The sequence below is a fragment of the Varroa jacobsoni genome, unplaced genomic scaffold (assembly GCF_002532875.2).
Source record: "Varroa jacobsoni isolate VJ856 unplaced genomic scaffold, vjacob_1.0 scaffold_1375, whole genome shotgun sequence".
NCBI classification, from domain to species: Eukaryota; Metazoa; Arthropoda; class Arachnida; order Mesostigmata; family Varroidae; genus Varroa; species Varroa jacobsoni.
The window spans coordinates 11,493-36,190 of record NW_019214277.1 but is presented as its reverse complement, the minus strand read 5'-3'; the positions used below and the strand labels follow the sequence as shown (position 1 = coordinate 36,190).

At 44.6% G+C, this 24,698-nt stretch overlaps 1 long non-coding RNA gene across 1 annotated transcript; it reads left to right on the top strand.

Moving 5' to 3' along the window:
* Nucleotides 1-11,318: 11,318 nt before the first annotated feature.
* LOC111269286 (uncharacterized) lies at nucleotides 11,319-12,690 on the top strand. The gene is made up of 3 exons (XR_002685693.2): nucleotides 11,319-11,513; nucleotides 11,790-12,206; nucleotides 12,447-12,690. It is a non-coding gene; the product is annotated as an uncharacterized LOC111269286 (long non-coding RNA).
* The last annotated feature ends 12,008 nt before the right edge of the window (nucleotides 12,691-24,698 follow it).

The window sequence follows — 24,698 nt, the reverse complement described above, 5'->3', positions numbered from 1 at the left end:
GCTTCATCAATAGCTCACCTTCACGTGACAATCTGACGTTTTTTTATACCTGGAGTCACGTTGAGTGCCAACCATGCTGCCGTTACTTCGACGAACCTTACAGTTGCCGTTGGTGATAATTGCAGGCACGTCACATCGCTCTGTCGACTTTTGTTGATACGTTCAACTTCTCTAAATGCCGTAGCGTCCAGCGCAAGTCCGTATACGTAAGCGTGACGGACGTCGTAACGTTCGCCGTTTTTTTGCTGTCGCTGCTCGTGTGGACGGCATTATCAGCTCACACGATCCGGTCGTCCTCCGCTCATTCATAACAATCAATTCGATTTGATACGATCTACCGATACGATACGGGTCTTATCCCTACCGCATCTGTAGCCCCCGTCAAGAGTAACTGTGCTACCGTTTATTCGGCTGTGTTGTCCTCGCTTCTTTAGTATTTCGTTTGCACTCGTGCGACAATGCACTGAGTGGTGTACATACGTAGGAAAATTGCCACCTCAACACTAGCACCAGCAGCGACGACAGAAACAAACCCTTTATCAATCCTGCCTCAAGCTCATGTCGTATCTTCTACTACCACGATTATTGTATGGAACTGTAAAATTTAACATCGTCACGCGTATAAGAACAGCGCGTATAGACAGGCTGGCGAGAAGCCATTCAAATGCAGATTAGGTACGAGTCTCGGGGATACGATTGCGATGATTCCCTACTGATGGATACGATACACATATGCCTATTATACATAGATGTATGTAGAGGATATGGTCGGCTGATGCGACGTTGGCCCTATGTTTACCGCACCTGCAGTATACGCCAACGTCCAAACGACTAGTCTCCGCGCGGCTGTCTGTTTACGCCAGATCGACGTCTGCGATATCGCCGCCATCCACCTGAGACCACTGGTCACATTATGCAGCCGATATTTTTTCTCATTTGTCAGCTGATGCGCCGCACGCCGTTAAACTCGAAATATTATAGCTTGTTCTATCGGTGGCGACGGCAGTTGTCGACGGCACGATTTTTGTACGGCATCGTGGCGTTCGTTCCTATCTCTGCTCTCTAGCTGCTTCGCTATATGCTGACGCTACCGTATAGAGACTAAGACGGACAGTCACTCAGAGACGTTTAGCGTTCGTTTAATATAGTTGATGTTATCGTCATTGTTGTTCTAGTTGATGCTGTCGTTTTCTGCACGCGTCACATCTAAAGTTTTCTGGCGGCAGCCGTATAGCAAATGACGCCCGCTGTCTGACGTGCAATCAGCGTTGCCATAGAGCCATCGGCGGTGGACGGCCCGCCAGTGGTTGTGGGGTAGAATGTTTTTTGAATAATGGCTCCGCTTTTCTCGAAAAGGAAAACGAAGACGCAATACACACCAACGGAAAATGAACGATAGTACTATCAGCGCCAGCGACCTGATGAACTGACTGGTGACGACAGATTATCGTTATGTTGATGTGGTCATTTTTGGACAAAATGCATTGCGCGTGTGTCTGGCTCGAGGCGTATCGTTTCACCTTTTCTTTTGCATAACATTTCGTTGGTTTGCTCGGTGATCGGCCCGGCTGATTGACTCCTCGGCCGTCTGCCGTCTACGGCTCGTCGTCATTGCTCGCAAAAGGGAGATTGAGACGTTCTAAGATCGCCAAATACTGCTGGGTTGTACGGAAGTCTTGAACGCTTTCGGTTCGATTGGCCATCAGTCCGCGACTAACTGGCTATACTCGACTACCAGTTTCTACTGTTAGTAGCTATCTAGATGTTTTAGTGATTAGTCTGTCCGTATAAAACTGACTGTGCATGCATTTGTGTCTATATTGTAGCCATTGCGATCTTTTCTTCAGTAAGTTTTAAGAACGAAACGATGAACGGCACCTTTCTGAAAAGTAACTGGTCTTATAGTTGTAGAAGATGCTATTCTGCCATATGTGAGGTCGTCACGTGAAGCGGCGCCGACCCCAAAAAATGGACGGGAATTTTAGAAAGGAGCGGACATTATCATAAAACAGTTCACTCTGCTACGCCCCCCCCCCCCCGGGCTCCTTTTCCCCATTAGTGCTGTTACGGGCCAGTCGTTCACGGTGTCGATAGCCGCACGAGGTTTTTTCGTTCGCTCGTTCTTTTAAACCCAATATACTCCATAACAATTTAGAATCATCTACAATCTTTTTGCATTTTCCTGCCAGGGATGTGGATTCGAGGATCGCTGATTACCGCGGAGAGTGCACGCAAATGTCAGACATCTGAGTGTCAAGCGACCGACTTAACTCACACTGCGATCTCTTGCAACAGACCAGCATGTTTCTTCTTTGTCGGGATGCTCGCTAGAGTGCTCGTGAACATTGGGGCCCCACTTCATTCTCTTTGCAAAAAAAAATCTATTTGTTCTCCTCACAGATGGAGGAGGGAGAAAGGGACAAAGTGATTACCCTTCAGTCAGTTTTCCGTTGCTCCTGGTGCATCTATCCATGTGTCATATAATGATAATATATCCCCACTTTTGCGGTAAGAAAACCTTCCGCCACTTAAGGCCGACCACGAACAGCTAGTCAATCGGCCGGGGATGTAATACGAACAGTCTTCAGTGTTTTCATGGGATCTGGTTCTATTTCTCCGCACACTTCGTCTCTAAATCCCTTGTTTCTTCCGCTATCTGCTGTCTTCAACAAATTTGCTCGAACTTGTTCAAGGCCACTTAGGTTAACTCCGTTCCGTCCGTGAAATGCATACGTTACATATGAATCGGCACTGTCCTACAGGACGATATCTGTTTCAGTGTACATTGCCAAAGGCGAAAGCCTCACCGACTGTTTGCGTCACAAGAGACCCCCAAAAATATATGCTTGGGGGCCCGTTAAAATTAAACTAAGCAATATCAGAAGTCATAGTCGGTTCTGTGTCCCACCAGATGCCACCAGACAAAGTGACACACGCAAACCAGACAAGATTGACCGTCCCGAAGTCACTGAGTGACTTCGGTTCTCTCTCTCTCTCTCTCTCTCTATATATATATATATATATATATATATATATATATATATGTATAACTCTTCGCTCTCTCTTTCAGTTTGATGGCCAGAGGACTGAAGCTCGTCGCAAGGCAAAAAGGAAGCTTCGGCTAAACTGCCTTACCTGCCTCCCCCACGCCATAATCGGTCGACCTAAAGAGAAAAGAGACGAAAAAAAACATGGCGTAATTGTGGATTGAACCCACTAGCCACAACCGATGAAAGGTAAGAAGAAATACAAAATTGACGACTGCGGCGACGATCAGCCGCCGTCACTGACTGGTCTAGCCACCGATGTGTTCTTCTTTTCTTCGTTGTTGTTATTGGCGACGACGACGAAACGCGATAAGCAGAGGGACGAACCAAAAACGACGACGGTCGGCAGAAGCCCGAAAGATGTAGAGAAGACACGAGGGCGAGAAACTTTTGCTTGACGACGAAGTCAATAGAAGGAAAAAACATCCCGAATTGTCAATCCGCAACAGCTGCCGCTACCCAGTCACTGTTCCGTTGTTGTTGTCCATTTTTTCGTCGTTGTCGCCACCGCCACCGCCGGCTCGCTTCATGATTTCCTTTGACGATGGCGACAGGGAAGGAAAAGTCTTCTGCTTAGAGGAATTTCAATCGAAGACGGCGGGCCAATGCGTCGAGACTGGTATTCTTTCAACATCCGCACATGCTTCCGGCCACCCACGCGAGTTCAACTATGCAGACCGCAACTGGTAACTGCTATACAGCGGCATAAGCATGGACCGCCTACGAGGTAGGTTAGTAAGTGTCTTTGCCTGCACAGATCAGTTTATCCCAAAGTTCTTTTTGTCCATATCGACGCATGCACTCACATGGTGGTCTATGATCATAAGCACACGATTACGACTCTCTAGAACGCTGACCACATTCGAAGTGCTATCGACGGTCGTATCTCATCAATTTTCGCTTCGAACGCAAATGCTAAAATCTGCGTACGCGCCCCTGCGTAATAGTAATACTGCTACGTGCAGCACAAATGTATTGTAGAGTCCAAAGTCAAGGTAAGTATTGTATAATATAATAGATTATACTGCGTACCCATACCCTCTGGGCTGGGGTCATGTCTTTCTATAGATGCTCATGCCTATAAAGTAACGTTGTATGATCATGTACCAACCTGGCCAATGTCCGTTGGCATTCGCATGTTGACGACTGAGCGCCCCGTCATTCAAAATCACGTAGAGGAGAACGGTGACTAGCACCGTTACTGCAAAAACAGCAGCAACTAAGGTGCCAGAAACGGTACGGACGACCGGCTTAAATAAGCGGGCGGGCTGATACGCAGATAAACAGGGTTACTAGGAAAATTATCTAAACGAATTGACGTCCGGCGAACTACGCCGGCTGAAAAAGGCAGAGAATCTTGGTCGTCGGTTGTCAATACAAATAAAGGCGAAGCTTGAGGCTGCAGCGAAACGGAAGGGGATAGCAAGCAACACAAAGGAGGACGAAATAATCGTAATGGTCGATTCGAAGAAAAAAAATTCAAGGGAATAGAAAAGAAGAGGCCAATGCTTGTTATGAATACTGACACAGATGGTCATTGGCGGAAAGGGAGTCGAACAAATCGAGGGTCAAACAAGCAATACTTTCGGCGCTTGATTAAGCAATACACTACACAATTAGAGACAAGATTATTGCAATAGAAGATTTCAGAAGCAGGAGATTATCGCGCGGGAACGAGTAGCCGAGGGGGCTGCAAACAGCAGATACATAGTCTTTCGCAAAGGTAAAAGGACGTGTTTTCGAGATCAAGCGCTAGAAGCGAATGAGCCCGCTGAATCATGACCATTTGCATGCCTGTGCCCAATAGACGAAGAGATAAACGTAAAGGATCCAAGTAGAAATTATTTACAGGGAAGTATAATGTCATGCACATATTTGAGCACAGTCTATTAGTGTTTCTTATAAACTGTAATGTTATGTATATATATTAGAATTGTAGAACATACGTACAATAGTAGTAGTCGTCTCTGTTGTAATTTACCCCATACCGTTCTGTTGGTTTACCCCGCTACCGCATTTACTCCTCTACCATCAAACGTGTAATATGTATAAACATCTCCGAATCTAGAATATGTCATAATTTATCTTAGCGTCCTACCACCGATGATTCTATCTATATATTTTTCTGGGATTCATTTCTTCTGACATCCGAAAACAGACAAACACGTCAACAAAGTTCATCTCGAACTTCTATTTTCCCTACTATTGCTACTGGCTGTCTACAGCCGGCGACAGCTTTGGCTCTCCTGCGCGTTCACATACGGCCTGCTACTGATTCACGGTAGCATCTCCGGTTGCCGTTGCCTTCGTCAATCTTTATCATCGTATAATATCTTATGCTCGCACCGTGTGCTTACTACATTGGCACTCGTAGCTATTCTCAATAGCCGTGACTAAGCTTCATTGCGATTGCGTATGTCGCTCCATGTGCCTTTGTCAGCTTTTGGCGTCAGTGAAGATGGATGAACTACCACGCCGAATAGCTACGATCTACCAGAGTGACCGAACGCTATCTACACCACCGCCGCCAGCATCGTCGTGCCGCGCTGAGAGATAAACTGATCCATCTCTATTTCAAGCGAGTTCTTCTTTCGACGGCTGGACCGCTTGATCTAAACTGGTAGTCGATTGCTGGATCATCTAGCCAGTTTCGTTCCGCGGCCTTTGCGGCTTGATTTCCACGCAGGACAAGATGCCGCCTGCGCATCGCTACCGTGTCGTCCAGTCGAGAGCGTTGCAACCTTTGTTCGAGAGTTCAGTGAGATCTAGTGATTGGAGAAATGTTCTTTTACCATTGAGGCAAACGAATCACTTCCAACAACCGTTGGTGACCCTCAGCGGCTAGGGGCAGCGGCCGTCATTGCGTGGGAGTGGGTTTCTCCATTGGGAGTAAGCTAACATCGCATTCACGGCTTTTTTTTTTTTATCATCTCTCTATCTCTGTCGATTACTGTCACCATTTGTCGGGGCTACCGTTTGTCGCGGCAAGCTTTTGTATTTTCCGCGGTTTTAAACTAGTTGCTTTGTCCAAGCGCTGATTATCGACGAGTCGTCTGCAGGCCGCCGGCTACTGATTGGATGGCTTCACGCTGAGGTGACGCGAAGTGGCTTCTGTTGATGTTCACGGTGATCATCACACAAGCAGCAAAATGGGAATCATCTTGATGAAGCCGATGTCCTGCGGCTGCTGTGCCTACTGCCGTTCAGATCCCAGTAGATCTACGATTTTGGTGCCATCATCATGACCACTGACAAAATCACAGCCCTAGTCATAACCATATCCAACGATACTCTATAGACAATCAGCTGCAGGCTAGAAGGATGCAGTCGCAGCGGTGATGCGAAGAATGCCTTTATGAATACTCCTGGTATCTGTGAAGTCGACCTGAGTGGCCGATTGCTTGCCGATCGATAGACCCCTATTAATGAGACTTTACTCTTGAAATACTTCAAGTTTTCAAGTGTTTGCCGGTTAGCTTTAAGAAACACACCGAAATGACATAAACGGATGACCCAGAAGGCCATCGAAATGAGGATTGAATATTACCATGTGCTACGAATAGATAAGAATTATGTACCGTGCAAGTTGTTGCGAACGCAATTCCTAAACAATTATAGGCCACCCGTAACACGTAGGCTATTACAGTCGCGCCGGCACCAATGGAATACTCCATTGTTCTAGAATAATGATGGAATAGATGAGAATATGTGAGAGGCCTAATTTAAGGCCTATATCGGAGACGGTTTTTGGGTACATCGTTCATCAGGTAATGTCAAAGTTCTCTATTATACAGGAGATAATCTTCAAGGGGTCGAAAGAGCATAAATAAAAATCAGATTGAATAGACATGTACAATTTGTTTAAAGGCCGCCACCTCTACTATATTCATCGCTCAATTACTTCAGGGGCAATACGCGTCGTTCCATTTCTAAAGAGTTACAGAACAGGCCCCTAAGCATGTTTTAAGATAAAATATGCTTCCTAAATATGAGTTGTGCTTGAGAAAAGCGTGCACCTCGTGTTCGTGTTGTTCTTCTACCTTATTTTGAGGCCGCTGAAGACTTCAGTTCATTCCTTGCTTGGCTCGACGAAATGATAGATGGTAATAAATTATCCAGATCTACTGGACAAAAGAGAATGCGATGCGCTGATGCATTAGGAGATCAGAACGACTCCAGAATAAGAGCTCTATACAAAAAGCCTGCAGTACGTAGAATGCAAATTGTGTTATTTCAACATACTGTCAGTTGTGACTAGGTTAAAGGTGCCTATTTTGCACGCATCAATACCTGTTACCTTTCAGGCATTGTCGGAACAGTGGTGGTTTTATGGAGACTAACCCTTGCTCGTACTACTGTGTGAAGACGTGAACCCATCTGCCAGTAAACTGTCCGAAGATGCCCCGTTTTGAAGGGTGTCACGGCCACTTGTCAATTCGCTTTTGAAAATCCCGTTTCCACCCGTTCTGCACTGACGCCTTTGCCTGTTTGCGCAACTCCATATTTCTATAGTCAGCTTTTCCCAGGGCCCTCCACGAACAAGATGGCTTCCCCTTTATTTCTTGTTGATGCGGAAAGCCCGTTCAGGACAAGCGGACCGATCTCACCAGCATAAGTTTGCTTGCTCCAAACTCTTGCGGCCATTTAATCCTCTTCGAGGGCTGCCCACTCAAGAACAAACCAAGCTTTTTTTCAACAATCAACCGATTCATCCGTGACCATGTGCACCTTATCCTTAGTCTGGACAAGAGTGTACGGCTCGACCGTAGAGTGGCCAACCATAAATTTACTATGCGCGTATGCATCTGCTGTTGCCCGTGATCTAACATTCCCAGTATCTAACTCGTGAGAGTACCGTACCATTATCGACACGGTGGTCCAGAGCGACGATGGCTGCGGTTGGCTTCCTACGCTGCAGCTTTGAGTCGTTGAGCGCGAAGACTCGAGAGACGAGAAGCGCTTTTAACACCCCTCATACGGCGCACTCATTTATAGCGTATAACCTCCTCCTCCTCCCCCTGTTTCCCTGCCGCTTTTCATTGTTTAAATAGGATGCTGAAGTGATGAATTTGCAAATTATGTTTCGCCTTCAACTCGATCCGGGAAAGGGAAAGAGAACGAGCACCTTTTTAAAATCGTTGGAGAACCGCCAGGGCCACAAAGAATACTACCTTTTGCAACCCTTAAACTGGATTTGAAGTTCACGCCGGTAATCCTTTTCTGCCGCAAAACATATGTTACAATTGATATCTGCATGTGGTGGTTCGGCAGTACATTTCTACAGCAGAGATGAAGACTTTCGACTGTTCCCAGGGAACTAGGCATAAATAGTTAACCAAGGCGATCTACATCGTTAGGTAGAAGGGATTGGCCCCTTTTGATGAGGTGTTGAAGTAAGGCCTAACAGGAAAGAAAGTGTACCGTGCGAAGATACCTGTTCAAGGATCGATATTCACCCCAGTCAGTTGATTAGTCGTTTGTGAAACGCAATGGTTTGCGTATATTATGTATTTGCAGCAATAAATTATTCTTTGCATGGCCTAGTGTAGGTCTTGTCAGTGATTAATTAATTACCCGACTGGGTTTCGGTGATACGCACGTTAGAGACATTCGTTTGCCTTAATTGTTAACCATTCATGACGCCCTAAAAAAAGCTTGATTTTTGGTATCTATAGAATTAATCATTGGATTTGTTGCTTTGGTGTATTCTCTTTATCAAGAGTAGGCAACAATACTGGTGTTACCGTAAAAAAGAGTAGGTGTGAATTAGGTCTGAGCTGAACTTTTCAAAACCGACCTTTGAGTTAATGAAGTTGTAAAAATAGGCTTCGTACGGCCCGACCATCGTGCCTACACAAACGAACTGATGTATAAAGTAGACAGTATTTTGAATTATCGTTTCGCGCAGGATTAAGTTTATTGAAGTGTCATACAGCACATTAGGATTTATTTTCGCTATTATCATTATTTATGCCTATGAGGTTTACTATTTGTTTTTTAAAACTTCGAGTTGTCCGTTCTTCTTTCCATGATTAGATTAACTTAGATTTAAATGCCTGCTAGAAATATATAAGAATTCGGATAGTTATGTTTTGCCCACAAGTCACACGTTACTTCTGAATACGCTAACAATTTTCATCCACGCTAGATCATTACGACATATTGCACTGTCTGAATTTACGCGGCCTCCGAGATCTCCGAGCAACCAAATCTTAAGAAAACGTTTAGAAAATAAGCAGTTTTCAATAACATCAATGAAGACTACACACACACACACACACACCCACAAACACACAGATGCACAGCATGCAGAAAGAAAACATCATCGGCGGAAGAAGCGATCATCTACAAGAGCGTCTTATGATCCACTACATTACAAGTTGTGTCTACTTGTTTTCGTTTGCCACCGGCCGAGACGATAGCTATGCCGCAACTCGGAGAACGCGAAGCGCCTGACACAGTCACAGAGCAGAATAGTAGCCAAAGACGATTGACCTCAGCCGATTGCCGACGACACGACGCGACATGAAGGACACTAAATGCTCTGCGTTGACGTCTCTCGTTATGACGTGCCGCTCCGGGAATTCTGATAGTGGAACAGTATTGCTGTCGGCTATCTTGATTGACCATCGTGGGTTTCTGTTTGGGCTGCCGGTCTTCAAACGATCCCAGTCGTAAATGCAACGAAATACGATGAAGCATCACTGAACTAAGCATGCATAGAGGGATAGTGACGATATTTTGTCAAAAGGAAATACATCAAAGAGTCTAGAAAGAAACATGCAGTGTCAGTGTGAGGTAGACATCGGGAACGTCTTTAAATCATCTCTCGAGAACAACAAATTTAAGTAAATACGAAGCTAAATAGTTTCTTATGAAGTGAACACACAATGTGACAGAGTAAATATTTCGACCAATATCATCTTCATTAATTTGTATGTTGTTACAATATTATCATGGCCATCAATAAACATTGACAGAGCACTTTCATCGGATAGCCACAAATAAGATAGATATACATTCCACTGTATTTTTCATCACTCTTCACTAATCTGTATATGGGTGGTGTTGATCGTACGGCTATAACAATGTCAGGGCCGGTCGATCACCTTCAGCATTATGGCTCCACACGGCAAATATAAACAAATGATAGTAAATAGATTTCTGACGCTAGTCCGTGAAACGTACTATTATTACCCACTTACACACAATTCATTCATATTCTACAAATCGAACGACGAATGATCCTATAAACGATATTGGTATTACGCACAACAGACAATGGCCTGCCTAGAATTGAAAGTGCCCCTGTATTTGATGCGCCGCTATTATCATCATCGTCATCGTCATCGTCGTCATTGACGAAATGGTCAACGTCACAAAAGTTGTTCAGAGATCAGACGAGTACTATACGAAATAATGAACACAACTGAGCGAATTAAAGTACTGCCAAACGAACTCCAGCTAGCCTTCGCCGATAGAGCCAGGTGATCACGGCACCGTCTCCGCCTGCTGTTTTCTCGCCGACGCTGTTCCTATCGATATTCTTCTACTGCTCTATCGGATGTGAGTAAGAATCATGTTGAAGCTAGAGACATCAGCTGTACAAGCTTCCACCCGCTGTAACATGTACCTTCTCGCTTGTACGGCCACCCTGATCTACAGACATCATTTGCCATCAGGGCAACGACGAGAGGAGATGGCGGTGATCTTGCTAGAACTGGCCAGCTAACAACGGACGAAAAATATGGGGAAAAGAGATTTCATAAATAATTCCACATAGCCATTTGCTCACTGGCTGTTTGCTACAATGGATCTCGATTAAGAAAGGTGCTCGTGGTATCCGTACAATAGTGCCCCTGTCGAAGTATTTCACTCCATGTCGGCCGTAACGGCAGTGTTCCGTACGGCTGGTTGGAGGAGGTGCATGGATCCGTTCACTTGTTGAAAGCCGCGTGTAGATTAAGGCGAGAGCTCGACTACAGGCCATCATTACGGCGTAGCAGTCGCCACCGCGAAATGGAGAAACTTAACGTTATTTGTTTGGCGCTTGTTGTTTTTCGAAGGGCAATGAAGGACCTGGATCATTATTTTCCCGTTAAAAATTTTATTACACGCTCTTCTCCGATCTGTTACAGTGTACTTACTATCGTAATAGTAGAAATATTACCAGTGGTAGGTAGTACGACAGGCCATTACGATTTACGCGTCCCAAAGTTGTAGTAGTAACAACAATAAAGACTAACCAATACGTGAGCGCTTCCGCTTCTTGGTCGATTTTTCTGATCGAATTTTCAGCCAGTCTCTCCGTCGAATCCTCCCGTCTGCCCCAGTCGTGTCCGTCCAATCGAATTTCGGGTTAATGAGCTGGGCGATTTCGCCTGGTAAACGTACGCTAAATGAATATACAATCGGTACTTCTTCATGCAGTATGCGCATCGTAGCCGATGATCGCGTAAGCTCGCAGTAAGTGTTGGCAAACTAAAAAAGCTAAATAGAGAACGAGAAAATGGAATCGAATCGAGTGTAGCTGGGAGTATGCTGAAAACGAGGTATCGAAGACAATAGGAACAATGGGACAAAGTTAAATAGAAAACGAAACAAAAATGGGGGAAGCCGATGCGTAGTCGCGCTAGTAAAACATCGTTTGCTTCTAGCAGACCTTCGTTGTGCAGCCGCGATAAAGGAAAGCGGTGGCATTCTGAATATATAACATTGTCTTTCTTTCGTTCGTTCATACAGACATGGACACACATGCAGAGGAACAGGAGAATCACAGATGATACATGTTGTTGGCGTAGGGCCGATGGCGCAGTAGCTTTGGCTGGCCCCCCCACGACGGACGGACGCGTTCACGAAATCACGAGTCAGGTCGAAGTCTTAAAATCAGTGAGACTGTAAATCGACGTTAGGGTCAACCAACAGAAAACGTTTTAGCAGCGGACGCCAAACAAAAGCGAAAATCAAGTGAAGGATATAGACCGCATTGGACATGCAATGTGAGTACTAGGTGGATAGGAAGGATATTGATTGTCTCTTGGACGCTCGACACCCTTTGTACGATATGTACGCTAACTCCATTCAAGGGGCAAAACGGAATGCCACGGGTCGTGCTGAACGCTTTTATTGTATCATAGATCACTCTCCTGTTTTTAAATGGTAAGTTTCATTCCAAAGCTACTCTCAGAATTTGTGAGCCTAGATTTGAAATATAAAAGAATCGAATCTATAAATGTATCATTACGAGTTCGATAGAAACGGTGACACGCCATGCCTTTGGAGTTCACATAAGGCACAATGTAATTTTATTGTAAGATGGAAAGGATTTTTATTATTATTATTATTATAATACTAGCTATACTGCAATAAAACATAAAGGTGTACCAACGTTTTAAATAGGCAGGAGATAGACAACAGTGTCGACACGACTGTACATACGACGAGGGGGTGCTGGATGCGACGTCCCGTTCTGGGCTTCCGTCTGAGACCCAGCCTGGCACCTTTACGGCCAACAGACGGATAATAATGAGTAGATAAAAAAAAAAAGTCCACAAGGCGAAGGAAAGCAATCGAATGTTAAGAAAACAAATGCCGAGAGTGCTTTTCACGAGCTATTTTCAATCAACGTCAAAAAAAACCGACAATAAAGGCTTTAATATAAAAAAAAAAAAAAAAAAAGCATCACTTCCTTCCATATCGCTAAAGACTAGTGCACGTGCACGTATACATAAAAATACTGCGCGATCATGAGCATGTTAATAGCGAAAAGACTGCAGCAATGAGCACTTCCAAAGCTTTAGAATTTTTTTTTTAATATTAATATCTGGGCAGACATGCAATAGTTTATTTGAAATTACGGAAACAGGTATCTATCATAATACGATGACCAATGTTCATCTTCGGGAATAATTCGTTTTAATTCGTTAAAAGTTACCTAATTCTTTAAGTTTCGAAAACGTTAATATTGATGGATATTTTGGGATTACAAGACCTTCGATCATTTCTTAGCCTTTCGTTTATACCAGATCTCTTCAAAAACGATCTCGAAGGAAGCTGTGGTTCCGTTGAGCGCGTGGCTCTTCAGCCACCTAAAATTTTGCTTGGCACTTTTTTTCGGTCCATAACAGCGCAATTAACATAATATCTCACTGCTTTATAACTTATTAGACCCATCCGATATCCCCGCTTGATATATATTTTTACTTATTCATACTTAATTAAAAATATCATGTTTAGCTAAGTGTACTTACCTACTGCAATAGGAACTTGGAGAATTTTTATTTCTACGGCATTCGTTCTAGTAACAGGAAGCGCTACTTCAATACATTTCGCTCAAGCCGTTTCACTTTAAGCCATATCACAATAACTTTGAGTATTCAGTATATGTTTATTTAAATCTAGATACAAATAACACCAACTTAATTTGCGATGCGATATTGCTACTTTTAAGTTACATATGGGCAACAAAAACGGCGCAACTTCAACTAGCATATACAAGCAATTGTAAACGTCGTCAGCATCCACGAAAACACTGAACCAATTGGGAGCCGCTTCGAGGAAACCGGAAGAATCTGAACGGGACGCAAGCCATTCCATGGTGAGCAGAAACTATTTATAATACTCCGACAGCGACCATCGTTCAAGTAGAGACCTTGTCTGTCTTCGACCGGATGTGAATTAAGTTGGACAAAAATCGACAAGGCTGCTACAGCGTCACATACGCCTCGATACCAATATCAACCAGATCAGCGGTTTTAGTAGCTTACAAGATAGGATGGGTCTATAGGATTTGACGGTCACTACCCTTCCTATACTTTTTGTACATCCAACTCTGATCTGTCCCGGTGCGATAGATGACGTAATGGCGGTGACGTCCGGTCGCACTGTACGGAATATGTAGGTGATTGGGGACATAGAGAAATGGGCAATGTCCGGTTCGATCCTGAATCTGGCAGCGCGTTGGTCTGAATAGACGAATACCCGGAGGTGAGGATTGCCATGACGAACATCGAACTTCTTATACACGCACCAAGAAACCGGTCTATAGACCTCGTGGGAAGTACCGATAGAAGAGGCGGTCGTCAATGGGTTGGCTGTAAGACGTCAATGTCCTTTTTGAAGGTTTCGTCGGCTGTAGTTTAATTCTGTGAGGAAACAAGGCCAGTAGGATCCCGCACGCACGGGCAACAACGGTTAATTTTGATTTTCGGATACCGAAACAAATGTTTAACGAAATATCGCGTGGGGTGATCGGCAAAAGGCAGATTCAGGCGGGCTCTATCGTTTGTAAAGCTATAAAAATATATGGTGGAACTCTGTTGACTTTCTTACTTGTGTAATCTGCAAGGCTGTTAATTTTCGCGTAAACCATCTTCGTCCAACAATTCAAATTGCCTCCTGCGTTCATTATACATATATAGCGCATGTATTCCTCGCGAAGAAAGATTTGAAAATTGATTGCCACTCCATGCAGGAAAGGTAGAGCATATTCGACATGCGTCCTCGAGCTCAACAACGGGTAGATACCAACAAACTAATACACAATCATCACTTCGTCCCGTTATCTGAAGGCTCTACAGGTTGACTGGCCAGCCGAACCACGTTGTCGGAGGCAGCAAGGCGACCGCTTAGCCATTGTCAAGGAGCCTGTTCCAGCATCTACCGTTGCTATTCACTTTTCGTGCCATCGACCGGCCTTTCTTTGTTGATGTCACCTCACATATTCCCTAGTCCACAATTATCTTTTTCCACTATAATACAGTAGCATCAACGGACTCCAGTCCGTTAGGGACGATTTCATGCCCTCTACCGGTTTCGGCCAACCGCTCCGACTCTGCTGGATCTAAACGTTGCCTTTAGTACAACTCGGAGTCGCAGGAACAACATCGTCCGTATTCTAGCATAGATAAAATTGCATTGGCTGCACTGAGAGAAATCAGTGTCAGTGAAGCCTGCGTCAGGGGCGGGCTTGATGACAGTTTAAGCTGTTTTGTTATTCTTTCGTATCCAATATGGGGTAGAACGTCCAGTGTGTCAACAAGTGCCCGTGTCATTCTGCAGTCGCATAATTTAAATGAAGGAACCTTCGTCAACGTAGAAATTGTATCATAATAAAAATTGGTTGCATTAGCGAGCTTTACGTGGGACAGGACGGATCAGCGCTCGGTAATAAGGAAGAAGCAAAAGGAACTGATCCAGACGGTCTAAAGTACTGTGACCAGTGAGCAGATATCGCTGAACAGAGAGCATGATTCGCAAAACACGCACATAGCACACACGCACACTAACACAGCAAAAGAGGCCTATAGGTATTCTTTGGCCTGACTGGGAGTTCTGCCTTTGCAAAAGAGTGTGCTGACGTGGACTTATCAAACAGCCTTACAGTGTCCATAAACCATCACCTGGGTCTAACAACACTAACGTGCGATTTGTTTCTCGTTTGTAAAGATATCCGCTATTTTAATGTCTCAAGTATTGTTTTTTCATTGAAATTCTAATTGAAATATAAGAAAGAAAAAAACATGAGCTGTTAATCACTCTTAATTTTTATAAAGTGTCATAATCTTCTGACTTTAACAAGGCCGAAATGTCGTTTATACAATGCAAAAGGTCCTCGTTATTTACACTAGCAGTACGGCCACTATGCACGTCTTCTAATGTGATCGATGCATATTTCGAAAATCTTTATTTATATTTTTCTCCACCTTTCTTTCATTGTTTATTGTCCGAGCTTTTGTTTTAAAAGCTGTCGGCCAGGCGCCTAACTATAGTGGGATTCTGGGCATTCTTGGCTTCATTGTTCTAACCCATTTTTCTGTTAGACGGTGTCGTCTTTAGCGTTAGAGACATTGAAACGTAAAAATATAATAGGTACACACGATACGCTCCTTACTGGCACGTCTAGTGATAAAAGATAGTCGCGCTTGACGACATGCTTATAATGCGCGAGTTATCGCGGCAGAAAATCTGGAATGCCGTTTATTGTTTTGTTTCAGCATCTCTAGACGGGCCATCTGCCCAAGGACTACTGTAAGCTTGCACACCCAGCGCTATTTGAGTTTCTTCAAGACTCTAGCCTACCCTCTGCCTGACCCTAGGTACTCTATCGGATGGGTACAGTGATGGGGTGACATTTAGGCTCACAGACTAGTTCAAATGCCTTTGTATGTATATATATATTTGGGGAAAGGCACTATGGTCCCTGCTGTCTTCACCCGCATAGCGAACACTCCATAGATGAACACTAGCAACTTAGCCGTAGTAGCGGGGTGATGGCAGTTGGTTTGGAATCAATATTTGACAGACAGATGACAAAAGATAGCAGAGACAGGCAATGGTACCAGAGGAGAGGGAGTGGGGTGTGGAGTTCCGCAGAAACCCGGCTGGCTCCTGGTGCAATAGCAGGCCAGACATTGCAAGCGTGCCGAAAGGACGGGCAGACAGGGCAGCACTATCACGGTGACTGAGGGACAGGCCAACATAGCATGGGCATCGTATAGGCTGGCATAGCTATGCTCATCCTTTAGTGGCTCGAAGAGCAGCGACACATCAGCGTAGTAGAAGAGTGCATACATTAATGTAGGTAAGAGTAGAAAGTGATAGTGACGGTGTAGGAATAGCCTGCAGTCTCGCAGGGGCACGGCGCAGCCAAGAAACGTATGCACGACCGTCGACATGTCCATGGGGTACAAATAGGGGAAACGAGCGGGGCGTCAGGGCTGTAGGGGTAGCGAACTGATCTGCAGTGAATTCTATAGGAGGAGTTGAGTTTGTGGGAGTTGATGGAATCGGCTTCGAAACTGACTTGGCAAAACCGGTGAGGTCTGTGGGGTTCGCGTGGAGCGCAGAATCCAGCCAGGATACGCTGTACACGTGACCGGAGACAGTCAGTCGTAAGACGGAACAGGATAGCAGTAACAGTGGTGTCATCCTGGATGTTCTTGTCGGTGTCGTTGGCATCGTCGCATATCGCCGCAGTCCGCCATGTTGCTCTGCACTGATTGGTTGAAACGGAGGGACCTAAAACTGAAGTAGTCGCGCGATGAGATTACGAGGCTTTACTGTGCTCTATACCCCTGCTAGGAAGAGGAGCACTGCTTCTCAAAACAGATATACCCGGGTTCATATAGCATCGCGTTTACACAGAGCGAGGGAGAAAGCGAGCGGGACGTTTATTATTGTTGATGCACGCCGGTGGCCGAGCGCTCGACAGTGGTTTGGAGTGATTCGGAATGACAAGTAGTATATGTACATGAGCGTACGTGGATCATGATTGGCATGTTTCGTCTCGGATATGGAGATGCCCTATGAGACAATGGGCAAGAAGCCGAAGTTTTGCTTCTTGAGCAGTTCAGTGTGAGGAAGCGGCTTTGTTTGAAAGTGATGACTGACTGTCAATCGGTGCAGCTACTGGCCACCGTGACCTAAATTGTGCGTTGTCCTACATGGTCACTCGATGCTATTGTCGCTTTCAGCGAACTTTACGGACACAGCAGCTTGAGAAGTATGCATAATATATACCATCAAATTGACTTTTGTAATTCTCAACGCTGAACCAAAGATATGGGGCTGGAAAAAAGCAGAATACATCTATAATGCGACTGATGTACCCCCGATATTTCGCAACATACTACACTTTTTCTAGGCAAAATTACACACGGAACTGGATTTTACTGAAGTTTACGGATTTACACACGGAACGCAAGCTTCGCTACAGAAAACGCAACATTTGACCTAGAGTCTGAAAATAAAATGTTCTGTAGTTAACGACGACGACCCAGCCCTCTGGGACTTTATGTCACCAATATCCTTATACACTAGGGTAATCAGTCGATAGGAAAGCACTGAAGAAATTGGAGAAGTGTCAGGAAAAATGAAGAAAAATAAGCAGCAAAAGGGAGGGGGAGACGCTAACGAGATACGGACACAGAAGCAGATACAGTCGAGCGATCAGTGGCCCAATTGGTCGGCCCCAATCGAACCAGCTCCCACCCCTCGGCGTTGCTGGCGGCCATCGAGGGCGCTCACTGCTCTGAAGCAAATTTTCCCCATCCGATCGCGAACGATCGCTCGGATCCGGCGTTCTTCGCCGAGAGATCATTTATTTCGACACTTTCTCGTTCATCAGTTACATCTATATGGCGCGTAGGCCAGCGCAGGCGATCAGCAAAGCATGCTCGCTATGATAGTGCGGTAAAGGTGGTTTGAGCGGTGGGGTATTGCTCGAAGCGGCTTTGTGACAGGGGCTTTTTTCAGCTACAGCTACATGTCGCAGGATGCAAAGATGCACAAGAGGGCAAGAAGAAGCGAAAGAAAAGAAGCTATGTCTGTCTGTCCAAAGGTTGAGCGAGTGCATATGTCAGCGTGTGTGTGTATTCGTATATTGTCTAGCTCACTCATGCTATCGCTAAAGATGTCTGATCGAACATTCGGTTGACACCAATCGGAGGCACTGTAGAGTTTGCTTGGCCTGGGCCACTATACTAGGGAGACTTGTCCTGTTCCGGCCAAAGCCATCTTGGTTGGTGGAACAACGATTGAATTGAGTACGGCACCGCTTTTCTTTGTTCCCCAATAACTGCCGAAGTCCCACTAGCCGCTGCTTCATACCCAAGTGATTTCTCCGACACGACAAGCTGTCCTTCCTTGCACATGTACAGGGACCTCTTAATGGAAGAGTGAGTCGGGACAGAGTCCGGTGAATCTTAGACTTGTTTTCAATGATTTCGTCGTGGAAATGTGACGTTCATGTAATGCAAAATTAATTACCATCTAGTATCATCATCGAAATATGATAGGTCATAACTTTGACAGCTCTTTTATCACCTTCAAGGGGTATGTGCAGGCTACATCCTTGACAGAACTAACGTTTCTTTTAAACACTCCTTGTCTAATTGAAAGGAAAGTAAGTAAAATAAGTGCACAACTTATTCAATTGTCATAATAAGCGAATACATACGACCAAAATTCCCTCGCACCTTACTACATCGTCACTAACATGTGCCTGCATCTATTCCCTTGTCTTTTGCGTCCGTCGGTGTCAGTAGCAGTTGCAGAAACAACACCTTATCGGTCACGTTCACCGTCAGGTCAGTTCGACTCATGTTATCAGGAGTCTTCGCAATCAGACGTATATATGGGCATCACCAGCTGCGAATCACCAACATCGAACTGCATTAAACCCTGCTGTGCTCGATAGATAAGCGGACACAGACGGAGTTCTTCAAAACGAAATCGTCGCCCTTAACCGCACTTCCTCTCTTACCGAACTGTGGCCTGAAGTTTGATTCATGACATGTTTACTATTGTCTTCAACTACTGCTCTGTGTTAGTTACGCAGCAGACGATTTTGTTGTATCAGTCTTTGTCTAGCAGTATGCGTAGCTTGTGATGGTGGTGCTGGTGCTGCTGCTGCCTATACCTTCTCACCTTTGATTAACCCCACGAAATCAGCTTCTAGCAGTGAACGATGATCTCTCATAGCCAGCTACCAGAGTCTGCCTACTTATCCACAATTGAAGCAGTCGATGATTTCTCTAGACTCATTTGTACCCTCCTTCACCTCCCCACACAACCTTTGCTACTCCCTATGTGTAATAGCTACGCCTCTATCAAGTCGCTTCATCCAGGCTAGCTCTTGTCGACTACTGGGTAAATGGCGACTTCGGTTCCGACAGGGCTCTGATGCCTCGCCAGGCGTGCAGAAAATTCGAAAAAAATGCACAAGCAATACGACAGCGGTCTCCTGAGTTGGTGGATACTCATTATTGCTATTGGCCTTCTGGTCGCGCAGGGTATCCTGTGGACAGCGCAATATCGCCGCTTGCTGTCGGCGGATCGGATCGGACGGCCGAACGAAATCATCATTAGTCATGTAATTCATATTCTTGCATGACTGCCGCCGCCGAAGGCCATGGGAACTGTGCAGGAGGCAGATGACGAGGTGCGACGGGAGACCTCTACGCTTCGATGCTGGGCTGTGCTACCATAAAGTGATGGCACTCGAGGCGGTTTACGCCTTGATCCTAGATCTTCGTTCCGTGGCATTCAAGCGCTTTCACCGCCAGCCCTCCCGGGCGATCAGAGCCATACGGCATGCTGTGTCGAAAACATTCGAAATAATGCCTATCGAGAGAAGCAAAAGAGAAAGAATCTTGATAAATCATGTTGTGCTGAAACTAATGAATTTATAAATGTGTATATGTTCTAACGCCGCTCACAAGCGAATGTACTGGCCGGCTGGACGGCCACAGATCATTATGTAACGTCTAGGGCAAACATATGACAGAAAGCGGCGTCTTCCCAAACATACGGCATAGATATTGGTGTATAGGCGTGAAGAAGCGGCATTGATCCGATGAATTCACTGATACATCCTGTGACAAAACAAAAATATATATCAGGAATACTTACATGGATTACCCATAGCTAGCGGCCTTTTGTTACGCGACAGCGCCGTAAGGCTGTCGCATATCAACATAAATTACTACCAAGATGCTTAACAATTATTCTATAATAAGTACAATTATTAAGTGTACGGAGAGCAGTACACTGGTGTGTCGCAAACTGTATATTAGCGTGTTGAAATTATCTAACATATTGGATTGTTAGTAATTGTGTTATTGCGGAACGTTACGAAGATGTAAGTGAGCATGCATATTTATAATTAGCCATGATTTTTATAACACGCTAGACAAGTTATATTTCTAATAACACAAGTGTTGTAGTTACAATGACTCAGTGTGTAGATAAGTTACGTGGCTTAGCTAGAGATAATTGCAGGGGTCTGTTGAATTGCCAGCCTACGCGTTGATACCAATCAATTGTTGAACATAGCATTGTTGTTATTGCTACGACGGGCCATAGAATACTCGATTGCAAAGTTGTAGAAATGGCCATGACGGGGTTTTGCACGCTTTGCTCTTCTCAAGCGCTTAAGAAATAGAGCCTTGAGAGAACGCCTCAGATACTGGTGACACAATAGTTTCAACAATAATAGGCTTCATTTAGTACATCAACAACCCTCAATGACAATTCAACAATGTGATAATAATTATCGTTGTAAAAAAATATTGATGTTATTATCATTAACTAACTTAAGACTAACCCTTCGCTATTTTTACGTTGGCGAAAACGTTTTTGTGTATTTTACGGATTTCCCTCATTCTGTTAATAGATCTATAATGAATCAACGAAGAACAAGGGACCTTTTCTCTTTAATCCATTTTGGTCGCTTCTTTACGTAGCGTAACATTAAGCGAATTCGAAATCAAGTGAGATATGAGAACCATTATCATTCCCCCACAAGCGCGGATGTTTACTCGTTCAGATGTACACGCACCTACATAGGGCAACCGCAACGCACTTTGCCAGTTTTGCTGAGCTCATCTTTCTGTTCGTCGTACACGTACACGTAGACGCACGCACACACACATACGCACCCGTAAGACGCTCGTGTGATTTTTCTCTAAAAAAAAAGTAATTAACAATAAATTTCTTGTTTGTTTTTCTATTACTATCCGTTTTCCGTTGTTTAACGACGCGAGACAGAACTAAACAAAAAACAGAGGGAAATTTTCGCGATGAGTTAGCGGTCTCTGACTTGCTTAATATTATCTTGTGATTAGTCTAAATAAATGAAAGTATTCGCTTGCTACTATTGCCGCCAGGCGGTACTTCTCCTGAAACCATGAATTACCGCGATTGGTTCAGGCTGCAGGAGAAATATTGTGCTTCAGTTGAAGTGAGGAACCGAACAAACGAAAGTATGTAGAAGAATCATCCGGATCACGAGCGCTGACCGCCGCACGTTGAAAATATCTATTACACCGCAGAGCGCGGGCGCATACGAAAAGATAAATAGTAAGTGCGGACCGTGGCAAAGAAGAATAAATACTTCGATAGGCAGTGATAGACCTCCACAAAGCAAATTCATAGACGAAACAATGGCGCGGGAGGCCAGCCGATTTCGCCGCGCGTAACGGCTGATCCGTTCATCATTCTCATCTCCTGTACGTCTGTCCCATGTAATAATATTAGGAGAGTGAAAATGAACGCATATAGGAAGCTAGCTGATCTTGTGTTGTTGTGATGGCTTCCAACAATAACAAAAAATAGGTATACTAAGATTAAAAGCGGCAAAATAATGAAAATGATCCGATAGCGTCTAAATTCACGTTCGAAGTAGTATACCTAGTATCGCCTTAAAGAGTGCTCCAAACACCTGGCATCTGCTAGCGGGCAATGAAGTGCGTTTACGTGTGCTTTCGACTCTGGATCATCTTTACGCGACCTTTATTTAGTGCACAAACGTGTTAGCACTGCGCCGTCAAGCGGATAACCCAGTTGTGTAAGTAGCGATTACGTACGTAACGTCGTCACGTAAGCAGAATTGCCTATGTGGCCGATGCTGAAGACAGTGGGTGTAAACTCGAATCTTGCAATACATGCTTTGGTCGTTTCTTTTTGAAAATTTGTTTAAAGTGTTGCGGCTCTGTGTCTTATAATTTTTGTTATTCTATAGCTATTGTTTAGTTCGCAAAAAGTAATCCACTTACTATGCTATCTCTTATCGGACCCTGTACTACCTTTGCAAAAACCCAATTTGTCTTTGACAGTAAACCTGCCACAACCGATTAACTCGGCCGTTTGCAATATCATCTAGAAGTTTATATATTTAAACGGGAACTTTTCTTCGTAGAAAATTTGCATTTAATTATAAAAACTAACTTTTTCCGAGGTCATGTCGACAAAGTACGGCAGGTCAACAGGTGTCGGTAGGTTTCACGTTGAGTACAAGTATCTGTTATATTCTAAGCTTTCTAAATTTGCCTTCCTGGTAGAGGTTAACTCTGAGAAGAACTTTGTACCCAACTATCGATAGGGGTAAAACAACTGGAATTGGCAAGTATTCACTTGAAGTAATCTACTGCGTTCGAATTTACGTGGCTTATATATGAGATCCTTTTCACTTGTCTCTATATATTTTCTCCATCCTTTAGAAGTTAATTCACTATTATTTCCACCAACTTTTAAACGAGTGAGGACAGTGATGTCTCGATTTTTGATGGACGCCTACTTCGAAGCTGAGCTTAGCGACGAGAATTAGGTATGAGTGAAGTATATATTTTTTGATGCGTTCAAGGTGTTGTTTTGACATATTTGAAACTCTGTTTGTCTGAGTGGTAACTATTCGCAGAAGTTTCAGGAGTCGAAATACTTCGGTTAGTTGCCTCGAAAACCATGACTCAGCAGTAAAGCCGTCAGCAGACGGGGGAGGTCAGAAAGGTCTTCAGTTCATTGCGTTTAATTTTCACCAGTACTGGCAGCGGTTACGTCAGCGGCGAAGTCTGGTGAACTAAGCGCATGTCCGTTTGCAGCTTGAATGGAGCGTAGAGTCACATGACGCTCGAAACGAAAATCCCCCTCCACTTTTAAAAAGCAAGTACCTTTTCTCGCCAAAACCAGCCAAATTTTCGGGACCATTACAAGTGAAGACCAAATGGTTGCCAGGAAGGAACACCAGTACAAGCTAAGGCGCTTTGGACGAGCTCACATACATGTGTCAGACGAGCATATGCAAGCTCATCTTTAACTGAGATCCTGTGCCTTACGCACCTTGAAGCCTGCCCATATGCCATTCTAACAGACAAACCCAACAAAAGGTAGACGGTAGCACGTCAGTAAACCATCGAAAACCAAAACCGTAAATAGTTACAACATCCTAGGCGTTGGACCTTAAAATGAGTAAGCTTGAATAATCGTACGCTGTTCGACTCGTTGGCAGTATCTGGTGACGACTTAGAGCTGGCTTCAAGACCCTCATAACGTCGATATTGAAGCCACAGTTGGCCTTCATCGTAGCTTTACTTCGATTATAGCGCAGATCGCACAGCAATTGCATTTTCACGGCTCTCATCTGAAGATCGAGCGAGTGGACGTTTATTGCGTCAGTCGCATTGGTTTCGGCGTTTGAGTGTTTGATTCGTCGATTCAATAAAGTCTTTCAATTATTAGATTCCATTTGAGTCTGCTCTATTCGCGGATTCTGTGACGGGCAGACAGGTACACATATACCGATAGACCGATCGGCCGAGGCTCGTTCGTAATACTTCAAAGATTCAAGTGTCTCCGCTGTCGCCGGAACTTGTTATGACGCCGTCATAGGCGGACAACAGGCATCATTCAGATGGATACGAGCAACAACGAAGCGCACAAGGGACTAGATGTAGCAGTTTGGAAATAAAATGTTTCAGGTATTACGTCCTGTACGCCTATAATTAAGTATCGTCCTGGACAGTTGGCTCCAGCTATAGCCAAACGAAACGTGTTCACACCAGGTTTCGAACCTAGACCACCTCATGTGTCCCTAAGTTAAGCAACCAAACACGTTACCCACTGCACTGTTATGGAGACACCCAGGACAGACCGGCCAACCAACGGATCCGTCAATCAGGCATTGAAAAGCACAACAGACAGGGTGAAGACCGGAGAGAAGAAATGAACAGCGCCAAAAAGGCGGCAATACTGAAAACCGAAGAGTGCCGAATTCAGAGTCGAAGACAAAGATAACGAAAACGACAACGGCAAAGAAGACAAAGTATATGAGAAATCTCTGAACAGGCAAACGGACAACGCTTAAAACGATCGATG